We start from the raw sequence: 24,123 nt of genomic DNA, 5'->3' as shown, positions 1-24,123 counted from the left end.
TGGTAGATAGCCTACATTTATTTCTGTGGCAAACGAAGGAAATGTTACTCGATGACCATGTCCGATGTATTTTTATTGTTCGACTCTTGTGTTGCCTATATGGATGAATAGACCGCTAATTTCATTTTTCGAGTTCACATCCTTTATCTTAATTGGATGCTTATTCTGTTTACACTAAAGAATAGGATAAGGCTTTTCAGCGGTGTGTGAGTGAAGTATCTGTCAGAGAATAATGTTGGCATTGATGATACTAAACTGTTCGATCTATGTACCAAAGCTAGTGCAAAGGTGTCTTAAACCTGATAGCTAGCCCACTTTAGCTTTTTTTTTTAAATAATGGCACATTAGCAAATGGACAGAATAGTTCAAACATTGCAGAATTATGGATGTTGAATTGTTAAAAATCGAGCAATTCTTCGTCTGCAACAGTCTATGGCTCAAAATGCAAATGTAAAACTCATGTTTTCTGTGAGGAAAATTAAATGAACAGCAAAATGTTCATCGACTGAACCTGACAAATAAATATGTCATGTTTTTTAGTTGTCACTTTAGCTACATAGGCCTATAATCATCTAAGAAGGAAAAAATTGTATAAAAAATCCACTTGCATTTTACTTGCTTACAAAACATGTCCTCTTTTTGAGCGATGAAAATATGGTAGGTCTAATGTAAACAAGCCAAAAAGTAAGACTAGTTTACGAAAGAACTTTAGTTTCATGAAGTTTTATAAAAATGACGGCATTGAGGACAAATGAGGTCAAGTGCGTGTGTTGTCGATTAGAAGTTGTTTGAGTTGAGATCTGAAAATTAGCGGGCCTTATTAGCTGCAGGTACCTTATATTAGCCGACTGCAGGAAGTATAGGCTACTTAAATGTTCTAGTGGCAATTAGAATGGTACTTTGCACAATGGTCACCAATTGCAGTGCAGAGCCATTATTCTCTGTTTTGAAGCTGATCAAGAAAGCACGGCGGTCTACGTTGAAGCATGATCACATGAATGATATCTTTGAGCATTAACTCATTTCATTTTAACTCATTTTTACTTATTTCTACAGACTTTGAAGAAATTATTGATTTGTTTGCAAGAAAAAAAGCCCGCCGGAAGCGATTTTAAGCAATTAATTCATTATAGCCTACTGTACAATGACATTCATTGATATATTCAAATAAACAGTGCAAGTAACTTTTTTGTAAGGAATTGAAAATATAAATTGTAGCGCACCATCGACATTTATTTTTTTGGGGGGCAGCACTTCTCTTATCTGCCTAGAGGGCAGCACTTAGGCTAAATCCGGCCCTGCCAACGTTGACAGACGCTTCCTTGTGAATATTGTAAATTTTTGTTTCGAAGAATGTAGGTCTATGGTGCAGTGTTTTGGAAAGTCTGTTTTGCTTGAGCCATTCTTGGTTTATATTCTTTTTTGCATTTACCGTCATTTGTAATGAACGATCCACACCTAAGGTACGGTATTTAAAAGAGTTGACTTGTTTAATTGGTTGTTTAAAAATCAATATGTTGCACGTTAGAACAGAGTTCATTTTATTGGTAACAAGACATGATTGGTAACGATCATGCTGTCACGGACAATCTTCAAATCAAACGTCACATAGAACCGTTGTCTACTGAACCTGACGTCTTACGTCATGGACTGTTGCTAGAAATAAGCAAAGATTGCATCACCTTTGTCACACCTGTGAAACATTACATTATCGTTAAATCTTGAATTACCGGTACGAGATATGGTGTAAGCCAAATTTAACAGGTGCTTGAATAGATTTATAATGCTTATCATTATTACGTCACAGAAAATGGTTACGTGCGTTTGAAATATCGTAATCTATTATCTCATTCTTAAAATTGTTGCTTGAAAAGTTGGTCGCATATTAAAACGGTAGGCCTATTGCTTGTGTTTACCTACTAGACGAAGTTTCCGTCTTTATTTCAGTAATTTGTATTGTAGTGACAAGTTTTAGTGGGTACGGTGTTGCCCCCATTCTTCGACAGCCTTGGGGCTAGTTTGACAGAAATACAATTCTTGAATAGACGTTTTCAGAAGAGTGTTTCTTTCGGTCATTGCATACAGACAGTAGCGTACCTAGGATATTGATAGGGGCGCAAAAATCGGTTGGTAAAAGCAAAATTTGTGACTTACACTTTCTTCAAAATCTAATTTGCACCCAATACAATGATCAAAAAGGAGTCTCTCTTTTACTGTAAAAATGTGAGTCCCATACTTGAATTATGGGGGGATGAGAAGATAAGGTTCTCATTATACTAATAAGCCTTCGTCGGCACTAACGAGCAGGGGCGCCGGAACGATTTTTGACTGGGGGGGGCAAGATTACGAAAAAAGGGCACTTTTGTTTACTAAAAGGCCAATTTTTTTTCAAGTTTTAAGATAAGACATAGCGATAATGCTAATCTATCAGCTCACTATGTATTGAGTAATGATAGCCTACAAGCGTCCGGTATACAAAGAAGGGCATCATGCTATTTTATAATGATGTAACCTACTGTCAAGCCTTAAAGCAGCCTGGGGCCATGGCCGCTAAGTAGTGCTTGAATGAACCGCCGGTGCTACCTCCTCAATCGGCCAAGTTTGGCCGCCGGTCTCTCCTAGCCAATTATTTAATTTCGCAATACAATGATCGTGGATTAACTGTCGAAAACATGCAGTATCAAAGAGTGACGCAAAGTTAGATCAGCGCGTCATAATCGCCACTGTTGCATTGTGTGGGGAATATTTGTTATTGATGAAATATCCATCTGCGATCGCCAGCGCTGTAAGTCTTGTTTGTAATTCCCGACGTTTATTTTAACAAAGTCTTAATCCGAATTGCTAATTTACATCGGCTGGCAATATTGTCGTTTTTATGTCGATTCGATGTTGTCGGACATTGAGCCGTTGTTAAAAAGGAGAACAAAGTTAGTTGACATCAATGGGAAAACATTTTTTGATCATATTTTGCAAAAATTATGCTTCTTTTAGTAATGTTTTTTAGTAATGTACATCATTGAAATAGCTAAAACCTCAATTGCTAAGGCAACAGGATCAGATGTCAGTAGATGTAACAGAAAAAATATTTCGCACTTGCTAGTGCATCGTCAGTTCTGATAAAGGGCAGTTAAAGCCTACAAGTAATGTTTTAATCATTGAAATACTTATTTTATTACCTTGCCGTCATCGTCAACACATGTCGAACGTTGTTTTTCGTTGCTAAAAAGAATTCTAGGGGAGTAGCGAACTTTTATAAAATCAGCCACATTGGAGACACTCGTGCGAGTGTCGTTTGAATAGTAGCCTACTGGATTACAATCCCGATAAAGCAGTTATTGCGTGGTGCAGCAATTCTATTGTAGGACGTCGCCCAGGCCCAGACTTCAACAACGCTAAGTGATCATTTATTATTGTTGCAAGTTTAATTCTATTTACTTGTGCTATCGTTATTTTTATTTTGTATTTTGGCCTCCAAGCACGCAGATTTGGCCGCCGAGAAAGGAGCTCCCGTTAGGCTACGATGGCTGTCGGAAAAAAACCAGTTTTAAGGCCTGTAGTAGGCTGGCGCAAAATCTCGAAAAAAAAGTTTTTTTCTTTTAAACTTTTTGTCAGTTTGGAATATTGTTCCTTTTGGTAAATGTATCTCCTACACCAAATTTCACAAAAAAATATTAACGTTTGACCCTGGTTCACCTGGTTTGAATTTTTTCAAAATATCGAATTTTCGCTTATCCCTGAATCTGCTCACCCGCTATCTTCTAACGCACTCTAGCATCTTAATGGACACAATAAGAGGCAGTAACACAAACTTGTAGCAAGCAAAGTGGTTTAATTAGCAACTCCATGAACACTGACACGTGTTTTACTCTCAAAATGTCAAATTCTACCACATTTCAGACATGATTTTCTTTGTGCACCCTTCACCGTAGTAAATATCTACTGCTTTCAGTTTCTTGAATCATTTGACGATGTTTATCGATTTTCACAGGCCAACAAAACTTTTTTTTATATAAAGGCAGTCATTTTAAGGTATTTCGAGGCCCCTTATTCTGAAAATGCACTAAGTTTTCTCGAATTGGCTCTAGTTTTTGAGTTACAGCAAAAATATTTTTTTCGTAATTTTTGAGACCCTATAGATTTAACGTCGTGTCGTTTACTACATAGACAAAACTGGAAGTAATCCCAGGCACATTTCTGAGTTGTATAAACGCTATTTGGAACCAATCACGTTGATTACAACCCAAACAAACAGCTATTTGACGTTTACTGGCCCAGTAACAATCAAAATACGACGTGAAGTAAGCCTGAGGATACAAGATGTAGAATATAGGCCTATAACTTGCGTTTTGCGTTAATATATTTGTTGACTTCAACAGTATCAGACTTACTAAGTAAGCTACTAGGTACAAACAAAATGGATACATTGTTTTGCTTAACAAACTAGACAAACAAGCAAAACAAAGCTGTCGATGAACAAACGCAACTCTTTATTATGATTGGTCTACTGAGCAACACCCCATCAAGGTATGAAGGCCATTTATATAATTACAGAATACAAAGTTATGTTATTCAGTAAAGTAGCTGCTCAGAATTATATCCTTGTTACGGAAGAACGTAATCTTGGCCTTGGAGTCAAGAATGCCATGTTGATCGAGATGAGGAGCCAAGATTCCAGCTACCACTTTTGATAGCTAAATCTTTAACTACTACAGTAGGTGGTAGAAATGGTTTTGAGAAAAAAAAATTGACGTTGTTCCAAAACACTACTGAGTCTGAAGGTATTGAGGTTACACTCAGTCATGCCCGTTTTCCTATTGTTTCAAGCAAATCACCACTTGAAACTAGAGAGGGCAAACAAAAAACAGAAATAGCAACGTCCATGCAATGACTGCCTTGCACACTCCATGTAAACATAATGTTTCAACTTCCTTCGAACATCCTCACCGTGCAGAAGTATCAATTTTCATGGTGATGCCACGGCTTTCTTTATGCCATGGCACTCTGAACTTCTTAGCCTTGAGCCCAGAAACGGGTTTGCGTGTAATGTTTGCATACTTTATAGGAGGAACCCAGGACTTATCTTGATCACCCAGCTTCATGTCAAAGTAATAATAATAATAATAATGCTTGTTTTTATATAGCGCTGTAGCCTATCTATCGCAGAATGCGTTGCTCCTCTGCGTTGCCTCATGCAGCAAAATATACCTGGGTTGTTTGTACAGCATCCTACTTGTCAAAGGCATATTTTATTAGCCTATATGCCATTTATTTAGCCTATAGACCAGAAAAAAAACTTCTTGCAGCAAAGACTTGGCTTTAGCAAAGGCTTAGAATAAAATTTCATTTGTACAGTATCCATTTCAATAGGCCTACCTATTCAATATAAAGCTGCATTCATAAACACATGACTTTCGGGATATTTTTCTTGTGAGGTAGGCCTACTGATTCACAACTGTTTTCATTGAATATTTATGTCTCTCTTATGTTAAACACAATTCATTTCAACCTTTGCTTGCGTTTTGAACTTTCGTGCAATATGAACCAATTGAACTAGACAAGTGCAATTATGACATCATAATGGTAAACAGGGCTAAAAATGAGTGATTTGCTAATTGAAAGCTTTTGAGAAACGATTTCAAAAATATTTTCATTGTCGAATATCTCGAAAACTAGAGCCAATTCGAAAAAACTAAGTGCATTTTCGGAATCAGGGGCCCTGAAATACTCTATAATGACTCTCATCTTCTGTGCCAAATTTTTTTTTGTTGGTCTATGTTATAAATTCACTGACTGCGAAAAGGCTGTAAAATCAACTAAAATGACACTAAAAGCATGCACTATTAGTGACTCTCAGACTTGGAGTAGGGTGAAGATGTTCCACGTGGAAGTTAACAGAGGAAGTGACGTCAAAATCACGTGTTCAAATTTTGAGAAATCCCCTCTTCAGATACTGCTAAACCACTTCGAAATTTACTAATTTTTCAGAAAAATTCAGAAATTCTCCTTGGGTGAACCAGGGTCAAAGGTCAAACCCCAACAAAAATTTTTGGTTTACAAATATCAGTGAGCAAAATGGAACATTATTCCAAACTGACAAAAATTTTAAAGAACATCAAGGAAAATGAGCCACCCTAGCCTGTAGCCTACTGTGTTGCAAAATTTTGTGCCGTAAATATTATTTTGAGGCAAAAATGAAAGATTATAATTAGGCTAAAAGCGAATAGCAGAAATTGTTATATTGCAAAATGTGCAGTAGCTTACATGACTTTAAAAGGGCACCATTGCCCCCCCTGCCCCTCCATCTGCAGAAAATTTGAGGGCAGGGGGGGCGAATGCATTCCGGCGCCCCGGCGCGAATGCATTCCATCCCCCCGCTTCCGGCGCCCCTGCGTAACGAGAGTAGGGTGGCCAGTTCCTTTCTCTCGGCCGCCTTTCCTTCAGCAACTACGCCCACCCGATTTATCACACCCTGGGTAGAGGTGAGCGGTGTTTTTCACAAACCAGCTTAAGCCGGGAGTCGAACCAGGATTGCATGATTGGAAAGCGAGCGCCTTATCCGCTGCGCCATCCCAGTCAGCAACAATTGGAAGTTTAGTAAAGTCGCTAAGCAGCGATGATACTTGAAGCTTAGAAGTAGCAACAGAACTTACTATTAATTTTTATAAGAATTTATAAGTCTAATCTATTTGACTTCAATTTGGCCTGACCAGAGCGCTCAGTCTGTTCTAGGAAGAAATTAGCAGTAAAGTATTATTGAGCCTATAAGCATGATTATATGAAATTCTGAGGCCAAGAATTAGGCTAGGTATGACTTATTTTTACTTGCTATGCTGGCGCTGCCTAGCACTTAGCAGTCTGAAGCTTTGAGGTTTATTCACAACTTTACAAGCTGTACTTTATGAATATACGCCGGTACCGTACTTTTACCTAACTTCCTGTTCCCGACAATTTTCACCAAATCAAACGTCATATAAAAACCGTTCAAGTCTACTGAATATTACGTCATGGAAATTCCTAAAGCATGTGCCAAAATTGCACCAGCGTTCATAAGAATTGTGTCAAACCTGTTTGGGCCTGTTTGGGCCTGTTTAAACAGGAAATATTACATCAGCTTTAAACACCTGTTGGAATGACTTCATAATTGTCTTTCATTATTGCGTCACAGTACTGCATACGTGAATTTGAGATATTGCTATCTATTCTGGTCATTCGTAAAATGATTGTTTGAAAGTTGGCCGCACATTTAACTGTTGGCTTAGTGCTTGCTAGCTGGACAAAGGTTCCGTCTTTTATCCAAGTAATCTGTTCTGTAGTGACAGTTTTCAGTGGTGTACGCGTTGCACCCCCTCGTTTTCGGTAGCCGTGGGCTAATTTTTACAGAAATACACTTTTTGAAAAGAAGTTCAAGTGTGTGTTTCTTCGGTCATTATATGCAGACGAAAGGATCCGGGAACTTTAAGTTACAATTTTCCCACGAAGAAATTATGGTTTACCGCTGTGACCATAAAAAATAAAAGACGAAGTTTGTAGTTGGTAGGCTAAGAAGCACTTAGAAGCAAAGAAATAATAAAAGAAGATCTTATTGGTTGGTAGTCTAAAGAAGCAAAGAAAATTAAAGACATTTCTTCTCGGTAGGCAACTGAAGAACTTTAAGCTAAAAAGTAAAGACATTTCTTCTCAGTTTGGTACAGAAGAAAAATAACTTTGACATTTATTGGCAAGAAAGAAGATTAAAGGCAATCCATCTGTGCTTGAAGATTCAAGTGGAAGAATCCAAGCAAGTTTTGTGGACGTTTGGACTTCACATACTCGTACAGCTACGGTATCGTGCATTTAAATTCTTTTTTGTATTTTTACGGTCTTTGCAGTTAAGTTTTTTATAACTACTGTAATTTTGTGTGTTTGTGTAACTTAATTTTTTAATTGTTAAATTTAGCCCTAACATTTAATATGTCTACACTCGGTGGTGACAGGGACTCGACCGCCGTCGACTCGACTGAGTTTAAGCCTGATGATGTTCTTTGCGGTCGGGCAGGCCATTCTGGGGAGGGACCCATTAACGATGAGGCTAAGTCAGTTCGAGAGGCCCGGCATCTTAGACGGGATATTTTGACTCAAATTGGGAAACTTTCTGTAGCCCTAGGTTCTTTGAGTGATAAGCAGGAACTGTTAATTTTTCGATCTAACTTATCTACTTTAGAAGAGGAATTACGGCATTTCCATGCTCTTTTGAGTAAAATTGTTAACTCTGCAATCTTGGCAGAACTTCGTGATAGGGTAGATCCCGAATTTAACTCGTTAAAAAATAACTTCGAACAAAAAGAAAGTGAGTTCTCAGATAGGTTGGATGCTGACATACATCCTGAGGATAGCGCCTCAAATGTAAGCACTAGGATGTCTGAGAGCTCGTCACGGATAGTTGCACAAATTAACCTACAGTTAAGACGAGAGGAGCTCCAGATCCAAGCTGAGGCCGAAGCAAGAGCTGCTGAGGCCATCGCAAGAGCTGAAGCCATACGAGCTGAGGCTGCCGCGAGAGCTGAGGCCGACGCGAGAGCTGCTGAGGCCGCACGAGCAGAGGCTGCCACGAGAGCTGAGGCCGAAGCGAGAGCTGCTGAGGCCGCCGCGAGAGCCGAAGCTAGAGCTGCTGAGTTCGCACTCAAAGACGCTCAGTTGAGGGCCGAACAACGTAAAGAGGTAGTTTTAGCTGAATATCGTTCTGAGTTGGGCTCCCGGCGTAGCTCTAGGAAGGGCTCTTCTAGGCATTCCAGAAGTGAACATCAATCACAGTTTAATTTACCTAACCTTTTCCAGACGCCTGTTCAATCCGTAAGTGGACCTGTACAATCCACATGTTTTCCAGCTGTTTCAGGAGGTCTCGGGGCCGCGGCTAAGGGTCTTCCGAAGGCTGTAGAGCCAAGGTCTGCAAATTACAACCGAACTCCTCCCCCAGAGCGTACAGGTCACGGGGCCGCCATTAGCAGTAATGCTTTGCCCCCTTCAAAGTTTTCTGCGCCGCTAGTTGCTGATCGCCCAGCTACACGTAATTTGGGTGGTTGTGAGAGGCGTATCGTGTCTCCTGATTTTAACGTGTTTGAGGATCGTGATCAGGCTGTGCATGTGACTGAGCCCACTCAGCCCCTTAAGGGATATAGCTTGTCTTCTCCCGCTAAATCGAGTTCTCAACAGCAGGATTGCTTTTTTGAATACCAAAATAGTAGGACGTTCTTCGATAAGGCGGCCTTGATTGGTTACGATGGTAATAATATACCATTTGTCTTCTTTAAAAATCGTGTTATGGCCTTGATGGCAGCTTCGCCCTTTAAGGGAACTCGTTTGACTTTGTTGCAAGCAGCTTGTGTTAGAACAGCTGCACAAACGATTGCTAATTTGGTTTCGGACACTCCTGGCTTGTCAGAGGAAGACAGGATAGAAATGTCGTTAGCTCGCTTGTCCCAACGTTTTGGAGTTCGTGGAGGTCTTTTCGCAGAACCAGAAATTAGAAAGTATCGGTATGGTAGCAAATTGACTTCTATCTCTTCAAGTGATTTGAAAGAGTTTAAAGATGAATTGTCGCAGTGTTTGCTTTACGCGAAAGCTTATGGTCAGCGTGATAAATTAGAAGGACGTTTTGTTTTGGATTTGGCTAAGCGACTCCCGTTTGACGCTAAGCAGCGTTATCTTGACTTTTTAGGTGATCAGTATGGTAGCACTGAGGAACCTACTTTTCAGAGTTTGTTTGATTTTGTAGTACGGGAGGAAACGCGCAAGTCGACTGATTTTAGCATTATGCTAATGGGCGATTCTGGTGAGTCGCAGCATTTTAAAAAGTTTTGCAAAGGAAAATTGCCTTCATGTCCGGTTAGGCAGACGTCGGTAAAACCCCATGATAATGTGATTTCAGGGAGTTCGCAGTACTCGACTGCTGTTGGCGCACCGCGCGGCGGTGTGGCCAGACGTAGTGACATACCGGCATGTTTTTGTTGTTCGTCACGTGGTCAAGTTGAATATCATTTTTTGTCTAACTGTAAAGAATTTTTGCGCTTGACACCTAAAGATCGGAGAGATGTCATTGTGACAGCTGGCAAATGCTTGAATTGTTTGCGCCAGCATATGGTTAGAGACTGTAATCATGCAAACAACTGTCGTAAGTGTGGACCTACCAACGATAGGAAACACTATTTTCTTCTGCATGATTTTTATGTGACGTCACGTGATTCTCTGGATTTGGTCGGTAAAGATGAGGCTGGTGCCAGAGTTCCTGTGCGTAATGTTAAGATTGGAAATGTTAAAGCAGCCTTTAACCGCGTTACTGCTGCTCGTGTTTTGAATCCAATGACTGGCAAATCGAAGTTGGTGTATTGTCAGCATGATCCTGGTTCGCAGTTGACCTTTGTTTCGAGTGACTTGGTGTGCGAACTTGGTCTTAAACTGTATGATAAAGCGTCGTTTAAAATAGATACTCTGGCTGGTCAGAAACCTACTTGTGCTGACCTTGTTAAACTCAACATCCAGTCGTTAGAGACTGATGAACTGTTTTGTGATATAACTTCGGTGGTTAACCCAGCTTGGGCTGACGATGTTAAAACTTTACCCCATAAACAAGATTTAAGTGGTTTCCGTCATTTTCATGACGTGAATATGTTTCATTTGAATGATTGTAGTACTGTAGATGTACTGATTGGCAATGACAACGCTTATTTGATGTGGGCAAAAGAAGAACGTGTTGGTGAAAATCGCAGTGAACCGCATGCTTTACTCACTCCTCTCGGTTGGTTGGCTTGTGGTGGTAAGTCACCCTTAGTTGAAAGCGTTGCTAAAGTGTGCAGAGTGCAGACGTCTTCAGAGTCGGATGTCATCTCTGGCTTTCAGCGTAAAATTGAGTCTCGTGATATGGAAATAGCAGACCTGAATAAAGTCATTCAGGATTTGACTTTGCAAAATGAAACCTGTGAATTGTCTCGCAATGATATTTTGGCTAGAGAACTTGTCGAACCGAGTATTGAGTTGAAAGATGGTCGATTTGAGATACCTGTTCCGTTGAAGGAAGATATTGATCTACCTAACAATTTTGTGTTGGCGTCAGATAGAGCTGCTGCTTTAAGAAAGAAAGCTTTAAAACAACCTGAACTTCGTGATTTCCTTACTGACACCATGAAAGATCTTAAATCTAATGGCTATATTGAGCGTGCTGGTGAAGCTGGAAATGTCAAGGGATTTGAATGGTATTTACCATACTTTGTTACGTCACAATTAAAAAAGCGCATTGTTTACGATGGCAAGTCTGAATTTCGAGGAACTTGTGTTAATGATTTAATGTCTTCTTGTCTTGACTTGTCTGACTTGTTAAACCCTCTGGCAGATGTCTTGGCTAGATTTCGGCTTGAAAGATTTGGCTTCGTGGCCGATATGACCAAATACTTCTTTCACATCTTGGACTCTTCAATACGTAAGCCCAGTTTTATTGAACTGCTTACGTACACCAGTAGTGCCGTTCGGATCGTGAACGAACGCCCTTTGGTACCTTTGAGTGACGACCCTAGGGATTTTACTGTCATCACCCCTGCCTCACTTTTGACCCCATACTTAGACCCATACTGTGCTGTTGGGCAACCACATGATCGTGACCAATTAAGAAGGGATTATCGGTTCAATTTGTCACTTTCTCATCAGTTTTGGAGTAAATGGATCGATTTTTACTTGCCAGGTCTTCAGGGCCGGAAAAAATGGCTAAAAATGGCCGAGAATTTGGAGCCTGGTCAACTTGTAGTGGTAGGTTCTCTCCAAGACATTGGTAAACGTGGGAAGTATCAACTTGGGAGGGTGCATGAGGTAGTTCCACAAATTAGGAAAGGGAAGCCTGTGGTTCGTAGAGCCAAAGTTGCCGTCTGCAACTATGATGAGAGTACGGGGAAAGTAAAAGTAGACTACGTGTTGAGGGATATTTCGTGCCTCGCCCCCGTAAAGAACACCTAAGTGTTAGGGTTTGAGCCTGGTTTTGTCTGCGGTGGCCGATGCTTGTCTGAGCCCAGAACAGTCGGTTATTATCGCAACAATTGTATATAGCGTCATTTTAGCGTGTACCTATGGTACCAATTTCATGTATCATCGTGTTTATTCTTATTGCTGTTCATTCTTTGCAAGCCCTTTGTATTTACGTATTAACTTAAACGTGAGTGATTCAAACAATTTGTGTATCATGTGTTTTTATTCATTGGCTCACAATTGTCGTCAATTCTTTTTTAGTTATGCCATGTCAGACTGTCATAACTAGGGGCCGCTATGTTCCCGACAATTTTCACCAAATCAAACGTCATATAAAAACCGTTCAAGTCTACTGAATATTACGTCATGGAAATTCCTAAAGCATGTGCCAAAATTGCACCAGCGTTCATAAGAATTGTGTCAAACCTGTTTGGGCCTGTTTGGGCCTGTTTAAACAGGAAATATTACATCAGCTTTAAACACCTGTTGGAATGACTTCATAATTGTCTTTCATTATTGCGTCACAGTACTGCATACGTGAATTTGAGATATTGCTATCTATTCTGGTCATTCGTAAAATGATTGTTTGAAAGTTGGCCGCACATTTAACTGTTGGCTTAGTGCTTGCTAGCTGGACAAAGGTTCCGTCTTTTATCCAAGTAATCTGTTCTGTAGTGACAGTTTTCAGTGGTGTACGCGTTGCACCCCCTCGTTTTCGGTAGCCGTGGGCTAATTTTTACAGAAATACACTTTTTGAAAAGAAGTTCAAGTGTGTGTTTCTTCGGTCATTATATGCAGACGAAAGGATCCGGGAACTTTAAGTTACAATTTTCCCACGAAGAAATTATGGTTTACCGCTGTGACCACTTCCTTTCAATGGAATAGTGTCTTTCGAGCGCCAGTTATTATCGTAATATACCACATGCAACAAATAATTTAATGTAACATACCTTCCAAACTAAATGTGTTTCATTTACAAAGAAATTGCAGTTTTAATATGTTGTATATAATTTTTTTTGTAAGATTGTCAATTTGGTTTGCCAATACTACCGTGTGATAATGTGCTTATTTGTGAATGTTATGGTCCGTGTGAATATTTCATACAATGATTTTATTTGCTGAGAAGTTTTCCTTATTTTGTTGTTTAGGCGGAATACATTTTATTGCGGCCACGGTAAATCGAGGGTTAAACCACAATAGGCTTCGACCCTTTGTTTGGGGACAAGTAGATTGACGCGCTTTAGTTGATTTGTAGCGGTAGGGGCTAATGTGTATTTAAAACCAGACCAGTATGAGACACTAGGAAACAATTGACATTAACGATACATACGACAAACCAACGATATTAGCAAACAGTAGGCTAGTAACTATAGAAGGTCATAATAAACTTATGTCCAATAATTAATTCACTTGGTAGCCTAGTAGGCTACCATACAGTATACACAGCGTCAGATGAAAAAGAAAGGGGAAGCCGCGTTAGCTAGTTTTTATGTGGGAAATAGGCTAACTTGGAAAGAAGGCACAAAGCGCAGCATTTTATCAAATTGATTGGCTCCGCAGAAAGAACAAAACTTGCACGACGAAACAATCTCACATGACTGCCTTTGAACATTATAAAACGGCAATAATACATTTATTTTCTTTGTAATTTGTTCATAAAAGACTTGTATGCAATATTTAACTTCAATTGTTAAAACATCCAAACCTAACAACCAAAAGTGCAATTAAAGAGCACATCGCCTCTTGTGAAACTTGCACTGATAATGTCTCGATCGACCAATTTAAAATCATTTCTCGAGGCAGATCTGATTTTCAGACTAAGATCATGGAATTCTTAAGAATCAAACGTAACAATCCATCTCTCAACTGGCAGTTATTCGCCTGTGGCTCATCGAGTCATCGTTCCTTTTGTGTGTGTTCTGATTGTTTGTCTAATGCCTGTAGTTTACACCTCATGTGATCTACTTCCCACCGTATAATTTATTCGTAATCATTCTTGTATTATTTGTTCAGTTTGTGCTTTTCAGTCGAGAGTGTCGTTGACTCGTTACAGTTGTAGTCCAAAGTCAAATTTATCTTACAATTTTTTATTTTATGTATATTGCAGATTTAATTCCTGATGAGGACACACGTACGTGTCGAAAACGTTAAAGTCATTATGTTATATATGTTATTGCTTTGTGTGTAGCCTAATACATTATGTTAAACCCGCTAAGGTTACTTTGTTTTGCTTGTCAATTGTTAAAAAGGGCGCAAATTTAAACTTTGCCATGGGCGCCATTTTGCATAGGTACGCCACTGCATACAGACGAACGGATCCGGAAAATTTATGTTACAAATTTCCCACGAAGAGATTATGGTTTATCGTTGTGACCACATGCTTCAGTCTTTTTAGCATCGGTAGCCTATTGGTAGTTATGCCAAATGTTTCGCTTTCTTCTTGAATTGTTGTAAGCAGGCCTAATTGGAGTTTTTCTTCGGAAAAGTGGCAATTAACAAAGTGTCATCCGCATCTAATATTGTTTATGTTCATACTTCTTATTTTAATTCCTTCAAGATATTTAATGGAACGCATGATACGTTTGCTGTACAAATTGAATAGTTCGAGAGAGAAAACACAACCCTTATGCCTTACTTCTTTCTTGATCGTTATCGAGCTTGTTTCGGTTGTTCCTATGCGTAGACTATTTTTGCATTCTGTTAGTAATAGAGGTTTTACATGTCGCTTAAATCCATATAGTTTTGGGAGAAAACTAATTTTACAATTCAGTCATCTCAAACCTTTCCAAAATTGTTTATGTTTTTGATCGAAAGCATTTTTGGACGATAGTCGATCAAACATAGATAGAGATCGACCTGGATTTCAACAGGTTTTTCACAATTGTTCAGAGCCGGAATATTGCATTGCTTGCGGTGTCGGATTTTCTATTTGACTAGAAAGGCTAGGGCCAGAGCCTTAGGATTAAGGAGGCTCAAAATTTAACCTGGTATAAATATAGCTTACCTAGTGTAGCCAGGCACGAATTTAGGGGGGGGGGGGGGGGGCAGAGAGTGCAGGTGACCCGGGCCCCTCGACTTTTGAAGGCCCCCTTACGTGGAAAAACTGATTTTGTGTGATTTATTATTTTTTCTTTCTGCCTTTGAAGTTTCTGCAAAATGCTGTGCAATGCAGTGCTGGATTAATTCTACTGTAGACGTAGAGGAAGTTTTTCGCAACGCAGCCGCGAAAATTTTTTTTCTAAAAGTGCCTCAGGCCCCCCAGCAGCTAAATCCGGCCCTGAATGTAGCCTACTTTTGCCAACTTGTCAAGAAATTAACCTTAACAAAAAAGTTTCTTATGTAGACTAATTGCATCTTCTAAATTTTCGCATCACTTGTACCTAATCTTTATTTTTCTGCATTTTAATTCCATGTTGAACCGGGATTTAGTTTAACGTACAGTAGCTTATGTGAACGTTTTTTTACGATTTTCACAGTACTTTTGTGTAAGGCTACTGTAAGCTGTCAGCTTGGAACTATTGCATCTGCAAAAGAAGATGTTGAAAGTAGGTAGCCTAAGCTGGTTCTTGATCGAAATTTAATAAAGATGACATTAAAATATTTCTGGAGAATTTTCTGTAAGCTACAATTGTTTTTGTTTAACCGTGAAATATTGCTTCGGCGTAGGTCAACCACTTTTCAAATAAATAGTAAAAAAGAGGGTTGTCCTTTGTCAACAGTGTGCAAATGTGGTTTCTATGTTTCTTTATATGCGTCTTTTGTTTAATTTGTTAACTCAGCAGCAGCCTACTAACTATTAAGCTACATCTTAGCCTATGTAAAATGTAATACACAGTACCGTAATGTTAATTGTGATTGTTCCACTTATGTTTAAATATTTTTGTGAAGGCAAGGTTATTTTCTCCAGCGTAAAACCACGTCTAAAACAAGACAAATTGAGCCATTTAACGACTCATTTTACGTGCAATTCAATCCGCTTGATGGTGGTAGACGGACAAACTGTTTGAATGGATCCTGTGTGCAGGTCGTTTGTTAAACTTCTGGCACAAAAAATTTTGCGTTGAAGTTTAACCTCACAGCTAAGCGAGACGTCGTCGTCGTCGTCGTGTGAGCGTCTGAGGCCGAGAGTCTATCCTTTTACCACCCCAGATTCACGATGTTCCCGGACTACACTGGAAGGCTACTAGAGAGCAGCCAGTCTTTGGTTTCATCATCCATGACACGCAGACCTTCCACTCCGTTAGGTGGCTTGAAGATGGAGCAGTCATTGATGATGTGGTCTGCGGTCTGTTCCTCGGCACCACATTCAAAGGAGGAGGAAGAGGCCATTCCCCATTGGTGCATGGTTGAGCGGAAAAGCCCCACGCTCGTACGGAGACGGTTGATCGCACCCATGCCTGTCTTGGTAGTGTTAGACCGATGGGGCATGTGTCGGCGTCGGGGATGGTGGCGGTTGACTTCCATTCAGAACTCCATTTATGGTCCGCCCAAGCAACAAGCGAGACGTCGATAAACTGGAACTTGAAATTTTCTTCCCACTTACTCTCTTGCCTCAACTCAGGATATTCAATTACTAACAGCGTTCGGATCCACATATCTTTGCCACATTTTCTACTGCGGGTTTTGTCAAAACCAAGAACAGGCTGTGAGTTGAAGACTAGCTACCATACGTTGCGCAATTGCTTGAGTTAAACCTCGTATTGATATAATAATTATCTTGTTGCTGAAAACCAATTTCAGCTACAGCTTCTCACTAACGTGAAAGCTGCCATGCTCAATAAATAAACAAAATTGTTTTTAATGTTACACTTGCTCAAAGTTACCGGAGAGTGGGGGCGTAAAGCATCCATGCTAAAAGGGGGCGTGTCAGAAAAAATCTTTAGAACCACTGAGCTACACGGATATCTATAACTTCCATGTCTATATGATATGCACATTTTGTGACATAACCGGTACCCTTTTTCGTTTTGGTAAGTCTATACTTCTTCTTTTATTGTCGCACTTGCTTCCAAGCATTGACTGCCTCTTGCATAAAAAGTTTCCAAGATTCTCTGTTGTTTGCTTTGTGTATTAGGTGTATGTTGGTGTTAGTTTTGTCGGTTTGTTGCTTGAAGTAGGTCTCCATCCCTCCTGGAGCAGACCTCTCAAGAAAGGCATGGGTCACATTGAACAGGATCAGATGTGACGTTGGCTGTACTGGAGCTAATCTGTTTAGGTGGGGGTTGCATAATTCGCCGATATGTGTCTGCGGAGCGGTAGAACAAACAATGCAACACATACTCCACGAATGTTCCATCTTACGACCCCCAAGTGGAATCACTGGTATTCGACAACTGGACCCAACTACCGTATCTTGGCTGCACGAGGAGGCATTGCCAATCTAAGCTGCTACAAGTCAAACGAGAGAAGAAGAAGTCTACACTAGCACTACTTATTCCGAGAAACACTTACCTCGGACGTAAATTTCTTGATTTATGGAAGTAAATAATTTTTTTGAGACTGATATATATCTAGCCTATAGGCTATAGCTTACCAAAGTGAACCTACTCTTTTTCACTCTTGGCCGACTGTTCTACGGTAAATTCAATGCTGCATGAATCTATTTAGATTTTTGCTACAAGTTACCCCTTGACAGAGGTCGATTATTGAGTAGTTCGAAATATTGCGTTTTGTATAGGTTCACTTCATGCTTAAGAAATAATTTCGCTTGAAAATGTGCTATGGCATGAAAAAATTTCTTTCGAAAAATACTTAATCAAACTTGCGAGCAGGGGCGCCGGAACGATTTTTGACTGGGGGGGCAAGATTACGAAAAAAGGGCGCTTTTTTTTCTAAAAGGCCAATTTTTTTCAAGTTTTAAGATAAGATATAGCGACATTGCTAATCTATCAGCTCACTATGTATTAAGTAATGATAGCCTACAAGTGTCCGGTATACAAAGAAGGACATCATGCTATGTTATAATGATGTAACCTACTGTCAAGCCTTAAAGCGGCCATGGCCGCTAAGTAGTGCTTGAATGACCGCCGGTGCTACCTCCTCAATCGGCCAAGTTTGGCCGCCGGTCTCTTCTAGCCAATTATTTAATTTCGCAATAGAATGATCGTGGGTTAACTGTCGAAAATATGTAGTATCAAAGAGTGACGCAAAACTAGGTCGGCGCGTCATAATCGCCACTGTTGCATTGTGCGGGAATATTTGTTATTGATGGAATATATCCATCTGCGACCACCAGCGCTGTAAGTCTTGTTTGTAATTCCCGACGTTTATTTTAACAGACGCAAAACTAGGTCGGCGCGTCATAATCGCCACTGTTGCATTGTGCGGGAATATTTGTTATTGATGGAATATATCCATCTGCGACCACCAGCGCTGTAAGTCTTGTTTGTAATTCCCGACGTTTATTTTAACAAAGTCTTAATCCGAAGTGCTAATTTACATCGGCTGGCAATATTGTCGTTTTTACGTCGATTCGATGTTGTCGGACATTGAATCGTTGTTAAAAAGGAGAACTAGGTTAGTTGACATCCGAGGGGAAAGCATTTTTTGATCATATTTTGCAAAAATTATACTTTTAGTAATGCCCTTCACATCATTGAAATACTTATTTTATTACTTTGCCGTCATTGTCAACACATGTCGAACGTTGTTTTTCATTGCTAAACAGAATTCTAGGTGAGTGGCGAACTTCTTTAAAATCAGCCACATTAGAGACACTCGCACGAGTGTCGTTAGATGGTCCCGCAGTACTGGATTACAATCCCGATAAAGCAGTTATTGTGTGGTGCAACGATTCTATTGTAGGGCGTCGCCCAGGCCCAGACTGCAACAACGCTAATAGATCAATTTAGCATTGTTGCAAGTTTAATTCTATTTACTTGTGGTATCGTTACTTTTATTTTGTATTTTGGCCTCCAAGCACGCAGATTTGGCCGCCGAGAAGGACATAGCCGTTAATATGCTAAAAACGGCGTGAACTAAAAAGCTGTTTCTTTCCTTGCAAATCCGTTGGCCTATCCATGCCACGATTTCTTTTGCTGTAGCTTAGGTGTTATACACATAAAACACATTGCACTGTTAGAGATTCGTTTCGATTTGTTTGAATAACAAACGAGCTAAACTCAGTTGGTAATCACTAACCTCTACAAGCGTTGTATCAATATAAAACGTATGAAGGTAAATGAATAATTTTTTGTGAAAGTGTGAGCACGGCCTTTAAAATGTCGTTTAATATCTTACAGTAAACCAGGCAATGAACGTTCAACAACAGCTCCATAAAATGCGCCAATTTCTTGTAGAATTTATAAATCAGCATGTTACATTGGTATACAAAATTTTTAGAAAACAAATAGCCTACAAACCGTCGCTGAAACGTCAATCAAGCAATATAATTCCGTTGAAAATATAAGCATGAAAACTCAAACTGTCAAAAAAGAGGACATTTGAGCATTTTTTAGTGTCCTCGGAGGACAATTAATTTTTCTTGAAAAAAGAGGACAAATCCTCTTAAAAAAGGACGTATGGTAGCCCTAACATACACGCTAATTTCATATCATTCCAAACTAAACAAAAATGGTTGAATTTTGACTCACACCCAAAATATTTCCTTTTTTAATAACTTTTTCAACAAGCGCCTGTTTTACGCTCCATGCGTCTCGTACGTAGGCCTACACCGCTGCAGATACCTGCAGTGGCTGCACCCTCTTCTCGAGTGAAGCACCGACCTTGTCACGTGGCTGTCGAGTGGCGATGACGACAGAGCTTGGCCTACGTGACTAAAAGGAATGTACGTAAGTCAACACAAATGTCAGATGCTCAAATGCAGCGTTCTTTGCTCTGAGAATTACTTAAAAGATTAATGTTTGGACAAGTAAACTTACACAATGTCAACGTATTTTTGTTGATGATTGTAAATCATTAAGCTGTCTAGCAGAATGGTAAGCCGAACAATTTTTGTTTTCAAAAAAATATTTGTTTTAAACTAACAGCATTTCTTGGGACCTTTTCGTCGGCTATTAAAATACTTTTGCCACTCAAAAAAAAAATGTTTATCAGTCTGTCCAAGTCACTGCTTTATTTAAAATTAAGCAAACTCAATACTAAACACAGCAGTGACAAAAACACTGAGTTAATTGCCATTGAATTTTTTGCAGTTAAAATGGTCTGCAGAATAAATCAATCTGCAGAGAAATTTGTCGATCACGTGATGTTTGCTGAACCGCAGCAGCTGCAGCATTGACGTCAATAGGCTTAAAAAGGGGGCGTGTTTGTGACACTTGCAAAGTACTGACATGTTATGACTGAGATATATATTTTTAGTCTAGCTGTAAAGAAACTATGGTTCGTCAATCTCCACTAACTTCTGTCGAACAAATGCGTCTTTAGACATCAATTTGATGCGTTCTTTCTTGCTCAAAAATGTTTTTTGATCATGGTAACATAAATGTTTTTCTACAAGAATCAGGGGAGATTTTGTGGCTAAATTTAGTAGGCGATTCCAGCATTCACCAAAGAAACAACAACCATCACCAAGCAACTTTGTTCTATAAAAAAAAGCAAAAATGCATAAAAATTTGCAGCGATGAAATATAAAAAGTAAAAACCCATATCTTCAAGTCAAAGCTTGATCAAACTTACCTTGAGAAAACATACTCAATGACGGTACTTTCGTGTGCATTTTTAGTGGGGGAAGGGCAATCACTCTCTACTGGATCCGCCCATGAAGGCAAAGCATTATGGCTGTAACCTATACAATATATCATGATGGCTGTAACCTAATATATACTTTGCCATTGAAGGAAAAGCATTATGCTGTAACCCTAGAGTATTTGCTTTGTTTTTACTTTTTATGTGTGATTGTAATATGGACCCTCTTGAGTCTGATAGAAATACAAATAAATAAATAAATAAATAAATAAGGTAGAAACACTTGCACAGTTCTGTTTAGGCGACTGGCAAGCTCCGGTTGAGGCTTCGAAGTGGACACCCAACCCTCGTCGATACTCTAACAAAAGACTGTGTACATGTCTCTGATTTATAGCGCCGCACAATACCTAAACTGACTGTGGTAGAAATGAAGTTATTTGAGGTAAGATAAATGGATGCCTACGATCCAGGGAGCTACGACCTATACGTTGGACATTTGGACAGCCTCCGTGTCCTTGAAGGCATCAAGTCAGCCGAGATTTGTCGAGAAGCCGCCCTATCTTTCTTGTCGAGTCATGAATTCCAATCACTTGCTCTCAAGGCTTTTTGGGATGTCACCATCTGTGAAGGTGGAAAAGGAAAACAAGCTGCAAACTACACCATCAATCGCGCCGATTAACTTGCACAAAACGGTGGGCATGGTCTGGGCGAACTGGATGACCAAACAATGCAATAACAGCTCGATATCTGCCCAGAAATGTACCATAAGTCACAGCCTCTTTTCAAGGATATTAAAACGCAAAGCCCCTCGAATCTTGGACAGACAAAGAAATAGTTCATACGAAAAGAAAAAAACAACTTTGAAAGTACCAAAGATGGTGAAAAATACTTTTGCCTTCCTACAATCGAAAAAAGATTCTTTTAGTTTACAAACCAGTCTGCCACGTCCCTTATTTCAACTTGATTTCAGCTTCATAAAAGCTCCGACAATGCATAGGCTGCGCTAAGCAGCAGCATAGGTAAAAAAGAAAGCAATAGTTGGTAGCCAACAGAGGTTATCCAGTGAAAAACTTTTTTGTTAAAGAAGAACTCATAACGCCTCAATCCTCAACTACTGTATAGGCCTACTGTATATCCAAATTGAGAATGTCTTGATAGGTAATCTAAAACCGTCGAATTTTAAGACAATGTAAAAATTTAATTTTTTAACTTGCGGTTGGGATATTTGATATTTCCAAGGCCATTCAAACCGCTCACGTAGGCTCCTCGGCCGGGATCATCGCCGTTTAGGCCTTTAAGGGATCGTTCGTTTTTAGTTTTCCCAGCGTTTTTGTCTATATATGAAAAGGAGATAGGTGAAAATACTGCTGAGAAACTCGATATTTAATAACTTGGGGTTTACGCCATATAACAAAGTTGTTTTTTTATTTTAAACTAACAAAACAAGAAAATGTAGGCTATTTTGTGAGAGTTTATAGAAGAAATAAAAGAAGCCTAATTTCGTTTTCCTAAAAAAAAATATTTCAAGAGTAGATAGACTGCAATTACACCTTTTGCAACATTAAACCATGACTTTCACCTAGAGATATCTAGTCTGGTATCCCTGATTTGAACAAGCAACGTTGTTGTTATGAAATGTTCGTCCTATGTTATAATCGTCTTTGAAGTCATTTCAGCCACAATAAAAATTTTATAGCCTGCGTCTGACACCAGTGAATTTTTGTTTGCCAAGCGTTCAGAAATCACAATTACAGCCACCAGCATATATTTAATTCTCTACAATGTTTGCTGATTCAACAAGATGTCCTTTTCGTCATGAAAAGAAATGTTTTGTGATCAATTACATGAGTCTAGGATAAAATAATGTATTTAAAATATCGTAGAGGTAAATGTCTTCTGTTTACATTATATTGAATGATAGCGTATTTGCTGATGAATCCAATCGCTGTTCAAGCAAACTGTTGGCCTGCTTGAGCATAGTTTGATGACAGATAATGTAAAATTCAATTTCTTTAACAGCACTTTCAAGTGCCTTGAAATACATTGCAATTTTAAGTTTCAAAATGCAGACATAATGTTTTCAACACTGTAAACTGAGATTATTTGTTTACTGTAAAGTAAAAGTAAATAAAAATTGCATTCTAAAAAATTAAAAAAAAATTAACATTTGAATTTAATCACGTGAGATTTTCATTAAATACAATATTGATGTGTGACGTAGCCTGCTCCCAGAGATGGGCATGATTTTGATTTTGAAGATCACTTTTGTTTTGGTGATTCTTGTTCTAAAATCACTTTTTTGTGTGATTTTGATCTTGAAGAACAAAGACTATCACGATCACTTTAAAAGTAAAGTTTAATTACAAGATAAGGGCATTTTTTAGAAGTTGTACTGTACGAAGTAATTAGTCTCAATTACTAACATTAAATCACTGTTAATATGATATGTGTCTTTTTTATTTGCGCTCATTGCGATAACACACAATACACTGCGATAACATATGCGATACAACAGACGACAGGAAGCAGCGAAGTGACATAGGCCTATAGGCTACAGTAGAGTCGAGTCAGCTGTTCCCTTTCATTAAGTGTCTTTACCGAGACACAGCCGCGTGCTCTGGAGCGGTGTCGAACCCATGTCCTTTCGAAAAAGTCACGCAGACGTTCTTACCACTCGGCTACGCAGCCGACTATAATATGTGTCCAAGAAAAATCGGTTTGAAGTTATAATGGAGTTTTTTCAGTGTTGCATTTTGAAATTGAAAAAGTTTTCTGTGTTTGTGATCATAATAAATAAGTCAACTTCAGTATATACTTTTTGTTGTCGTATGATAAAAAATGATTCAACGTTGTTCACAAGTTTGTTTTGTGAATTCAAAAAAAAATGTTTGCTTTTTGTGACCCAATTTCAGATGTTTAAAAAGTTTAGAATAGCGGTGTTAAAAAAAAACTGGACCCTATAGCCCACTTTGGTCAAACCAACAAGATTAATAATTGTTTAGGATCCGAGTATAAACAGATATATTGAATGCGAAAACATTATGCTGCTTCTTTTTGTATAGCTTTTGTATTTTTGTTTGCAGCAGTTTATCTGACCACAAACCTCTGAATGTTTTTGATAGAGATAACAGTATCAAGGTTGCCACATGGGTAAATCGTGCAATGGACATTGACATAATCCAGTAAAAGTTGAAAATACTAGACTACGTAACACGAATCAAAGCTTTCCATATGAACCAGACAAAAATTTGGTCAAAAATGTTGCAGTTCAAAGAAGTTTTCAAATAAAAAGTGTAAATCAAACTGCAAATTTAAGACTTTTTCAGTAGGCCTACTATAATTACCCTCAGCCTTAGGTGTGACGTTGCGATTCTACGCGAACTACGACAAAGATTGGTAGCTTAGTAGTAACAGTCACTAACTTATGGCAATTCTTAAGATAGTTACAAGCAACAGCTAACAATACCAATTAGCTTTAACAGTGCCGGTCTT

The sequence above is a fragment of the Aplidium turbinatum genome, chromosome 13 (genome assembly GCF_918807975.1).
Source record: "Aplidium turbinatum chromosome 13, kaAplTurb1.1, whole genome shotgun sequence".
Taxonomy (NCBI): domain Eukaryota; kingdom Metazoa; phylum Chordata; class Ascidiacea; order Aplousobranchia; family Polyclinidae; genus Aplidium; species Aplidium turbinatum.
Note: the sequence above shows the minus strand (reverse complement) of the source record.